The 5,000-nt window shown below is 39.2% G+C and overlaps 2 protein-coding genes across 4 annotated transcripts in view; one reads left to right on the top strand and one right to left on the bottom strand.

Moving 5' to 3' along the window:
• LOC137992811 (uncharacterized) overlaps positions 1–5,000 on the bottom strand; it is a 217,588-nt gene that overhangs the window by 139,908 nt on the left and 72,680 nt on the right. The gene's annotated exons all lie outside the window — the stretch shown is intronic.
• The window catches only part of LOC137991455 (uncharacterized), a 29,154-nt gene that overhangs the window by 4,396 nt on the left and 19,758 nt on the right, over positions 1–5,000 (top strand). The gene's annotated exons all lie outside the window — the stretch shown is intronic.

The raw sequence follows: 5,000 nt of genomic DNA, 5'->3' as shown, positions 1-5,000 counted from the left end.
TCTTTGAGAACCTTAGAGCAGCTTTGAGCGAAACTGAGAATACCTGAAAAAAACTGATCCGAATTTTAGCAATCCGAACTGTTCTTAGAACTACTGTTACTGTCAGTATGGGCATGCGACGAAGTCAAAATGGGGAATTCTCTCAACAATACAGACTAGTCGTTGATATGCATTCTGTTTATTTGGTGGCAATGGAATTTAGAGGATGCTTCAAGGGGAAATTCTGGTTTTCTGTCTTACTTTTGTTTTATTTAGAGGCCATTTATTTGCCAGTATTGAAAAGTTTGGTTCACATTTTTGAAATGTAAGAAATTATCATCTGTGGCTTTACAAAGATCTATTTGTATCGCTTTTACATTCCTGAGTTAATTCGACTCGTAAATGACGTACAAACAACCCAGGTTCAGGAATTGTTGATCCAACTAAAACTATTGCCGCACCATACAGTCAAGGTAATGGTGAAGTATTTGGTACAGCAAATGCAAGCACACAACGTGTGGCAGTGTCTATGTCCGCACTTGTTTAAAATTTCAGGAATCCAATAACCTCTTCAGCTGGCTTGGTTCAAATTATAAAAGTTGGGAATAATATGTATTCAGCTTTATCACAATCATGCAAACATGGACTCCTATTTTTGACAGATTTGCCTGTTATGGTTATAACTTAAGCTACATTAATTATCAGTTGACATACAGTGATAGTTATAGTGGTTTGCTAAATAGTGCACATCCTATAATTTCAGACTTTCCTTATATTATATCAATGTTAGCTGCCTTTGATTCTTTGCTCATGGATAATTGTCATGCATATATTTTAACACTTGAACCTTACACAGTAGCAATATACTGTCTGCCTAATGGGAGGTGTAAAATTTTTACTCTCATGATGGCAGAGATTTATTAGGTATGGGACCCATTTGCAACAAGTACTTCAATTGAAATAGATTCATTAATGAATTTGGTACAACATTTTCAGAATATATGTGCACAAACATCTGGGACGTAAGTTTTTTAGTCAGTGACAACAAGTTTTTTAATTCTTTTTATCACGCCTGACTACAACTACGGTATTTTAAAACATCTGTTACTTATGAGAATAAAATGTGTTAACATTATTAACATGTAAAGCAACAGTGGAAGCATTGTTCATTCATTATATGTTCGAAACCAAAATTTTAGACCCTAGGAGCACTTAAATGATGTTTATCTTTGTTCTTGCAAAGAATGTTCTGCTGTGTCATTTTATTCTATTTGTTTTTCCACCTCAGAAGTCTTGTAACTATTGCACCTCTCAAACAGTTGATAGTATCATTGAGAATGGAAGAGCAATTTATCAGAAATGTTACTCCAGCAAAATATGTTTCTAAAGAAATTAGACGTAGGCCGCTGGCCATGTAAAAGTTATTCATAGAGCAAGATGTCAGGGAAATTTATCTTGTAATGTGGTTCCCAGTAAACAACAGCTTAAAACTGCCATTTTGGATAATAAGAAAGCAGCACAGGCTTTTTGATGTGAATTTCTAGCTACTGCATTAGTTGTGTTTTCCAGTGGTATGCAAAGCAAAAGATGAGTTACCACGTTTTTGTATATTATGGTTCTGAACCATGTAACAAAAGTATTTTCAAATGTAGATTCTGTTGTTGATCTCGTTTGTTCTATTATTCAAAGTAAATTTAATTGTTTTGAAACAAACTATGAGGTTGCATTTCTTAGATGTTTATGTGAATTATCAAATATAGAAAGAAAACAAATAATAAGAAAGCATAAATCTACTTCAGAAATTGCAGCAAACTGGAAGAAAGAGGAGAGAAATTTACAGCACAATAGACCCAGAGAAAAAATAAGAACTTCCTTCAAATTGTTTTGAAAAGTACAGGTCTATGGACCCATCGAAAAAAAATGGAATTTCTGATGTTCAGTCGGAAATTACTATTCTGACGGCACGAAGTAGAGGCTCGGGTATTGTCTAGGGATTCTGGGGACTCTTAAAAGGTTTTGGTGGGAAATATTAGTCATTCTACGTCAGTCAGTCTTAGGTTCACTGGCTTTAATACAATACTTTTATACAATACTTTTAACTTAACTTCAAAAAGCTTTTTTAAATCGAAAATAGCGGTTACACGTTTTCTATTAAGGACGTGTCTAGATACCCGGCAGCCGGGAAGTGCTTTCAAAAAACTAGATACCCGGCAGTCAGAAATTTTGACCAATTTTGTCCAAATAGCTCGCTTAAGTCCTCTAAGAACATAAGATATTTGTTTAGAAATCTCAAGCGATTATAAATATTGCTTTGGGTTAAAAGCAGAAGCGACTGTTGAGCTTAGGGATAGAGTGAAATCTCAATGTTTTTGACACTTAGGAAATATTCAAGTTCTGACACACTAAGGGCGCGTTCGATTGACCCTATTCCGGAATAAGAACAATATGTTTGGCGCGTTTCGAAGCTGCGAGGATGATAAAAATATGTTTAAAATAGCATTTTAAACATGTTTGACAATTTTAATGTGAATCTCTGCAACAACGAAGGATTTCCAACTTGTATTCCATGTATTCCTATTCCGGAATACGGTCAATCCAACGCACCCTAAGTCAACTCCCGATGTATCCACAGAAATTACCAACGAAACCTCACCAGAGTATTTAGTGTTTGTTCAGAAATGCCAAGCGATTCTAAATAAAGGTTTCGTAATGTTGTGGACAAATTCTCCGCGCTTGCATTAAAGCATATTATTTAGAATCTTGACTCACGGGTACGGTTTTCAAAATACTAGATGCCCGGCAGTCGGAAATTCACGACCAATTTACACGAAATACCTCATTTACTTTGAGTAAAAACACCAGGAAGTTGTTTAGAACACTCCAGCGATTTCAAACACTGCTTTGGGCTGGAAGTAGAGGCAACCGTCGAGCCTGGGCATAGAGTGAAATCTTCATAGTTCCGACACTACAAAAATAGATCGTTTTCACTGTCACGCAATAAAAAAATAAATCGAAAACCATCCAGTGGAAAAAGTCAAGAATTCGTGATGTTGTAGAAGATAAATGAAGAAGACACTTCTCCAAGTTTTAGGCCTGTGCGTTTCCCCAAACTTCAGATATTCGTCGAAATGTTTCGCAGAAATTTACAGAGCCCAGTATGAAAACGCCATGTTGGTGCACATCTGTAGTTAGTTAAGCCCTTGGCTCCAAGTTGGAGCATGGGCCATCAACAAAAAGCCTCCAGAGACGTCTCTTTTCTGCCAACTGTTGCAGCTCCTTCCAGCTCTTCCCGAGGACCTTCATCTCTTTTTCCGTATCCCTCCTCCAGCTATTCTTGGGGCGGCCCCTCTTTCGTTTTCCCTGTGGGTTCCAGTGCAATGCTTGCCTCGTAATACTGTTTGAAGGTCTTGTCAGCGTGTGGCCTACCCACGCCCATTTTCTCTTCCTCACTTGCTTGACTATTGGAATTTGACCTGTCCACTCCCATAGCTCTTCGTTTGTGATCTTGTCTGTCCACCGTATCTTCAGGATTCGACGCAAACAATGATTGACATATGATTGTTACTTTCTTATCGTTTTGACTGTCATCCTCCACGTCTCTGCCCCGTACAACAGCACAGATTTTACATTAGAGTTGAATATTTTCAGCTTAGTTGATGTAGATATGCTGCCAGAGCTCCAGATCTGCTTAAGAGAGTGGCAGGCTCCTCTTGCCTTATTAATCCTATTTGCAACATCCGCGTCAGTTCCTCCACTTGTGTCTACTACGCTCCCAAGGTATGTGAAGGAGTCTACCTCTTCAATATCGGCATCATTCACTCTGATCTTCCTGTTTGAGCCTGAATTGATCTTCAAGACTTTGGTCTTTGCGGTGTTGATAACAAGGCCAGCTCTTCTTGACCTTTCTTCCAGAATGGTGGTTTTATTCTGCATTTGGGCCCCTGAGTGAGATAGTAAAGCAATATCATCTGCATAATCGAGGTCATCAAGCTGCTGGGTGAGAGTCCATTGTATTCCGTTCCTGTGTCCCGTCGTCGACGATTTCATTATCCAATCAATTGCCAGGAGGAATAAGAACGGTGAGAGAAGGCATCCTTGCCTTACTCCAGTTTTAACTTCGAAGCTCTCCGACAACTGTCCTTCATGAATAACTTTACATGTGGTGCCTTGGTAAGAGTTTTTTATGATGTTAATAAACTTCTGCGGAATTCCATAATGAGCTAGTAATTTCCAAAGAAAGGGGCGATCCAGACTATCAAAGGCCTTTTGGTAATCCACGAAATTGATGTACAAGGACGAGTTCCATTCAATGGATTGCTCTACGATGATACGTAGTGTAGCAATCTGGTCTGCGCATGATCTAGCTTGCCTGAAACCAGCTTGATGGTCCCTCAAACTGCCATCCACTGCAGATCTTAACCGCTCCAACATAATTCGGTTGAAAACTTTACTTGCTATACATAACAAAGTAATACCTCGATAATTATCACACTCCCTGAGGTTCCCCTTCTTAGGAAGTTTAACTATAAGACCCTCTTTCCACTCAGTGGGTGATGTCTCGTACTCCCAGATGCTCTTGAATAGTTCATAAAAGACCTCTGTGGTGGTGTTGGTGTCTGCTTTGAATACTTCTGCAGGGATGTTGTCGGTACCTGCTGCCTTTCCGTCCTTCATCTTCCTAATAGCACTACTAATCTCTCTTCTTGAAGGTATGGCGCAGTTCACTGAGAGTAGATGATCAACTTCTGGGATATCGGTTCCTCCAACTGGGGGTGGCCTGTTCAGGACCTCTCCAAAATGTTCGACCCATCTATGCAGCTGTTCCTCAGTGGTGGTCAGAATATTTCCTTGTTTATCCTTGATGGTATGATTAACATGACCAAATTTCCCAGCTAGCTTTCTGGTGGTATAATACAGGTCTTTCATGTTCCCTTTTGTTGCGGCATCCTCTGCCTCCTTTGCCAGGTTCTCTATATAACATCTCTTGTCCTTTCGAGCACTCTTTCTAGCTTCGTTATGCG

This window comes from Montipora foliosa, chromosome 2, assembly GCF_036669935.1.
Source record: "Montipora foliosa isolate CH-2021 chromosome 2, ASM3666993v2, whole genome shotgun sequence".
Taxonomy (NCBI): Eukaryota; Metazoa; Cnidaria; class Anthozoa; order Scleractinia; family Acroporidae; genus Montipora; species Montipora foliosa.
The sequence above is the reverse complement of the archived record's forward strand: the minus strand, read 5'-3'. Positions and strand labels throughout refer to the sequence as shown.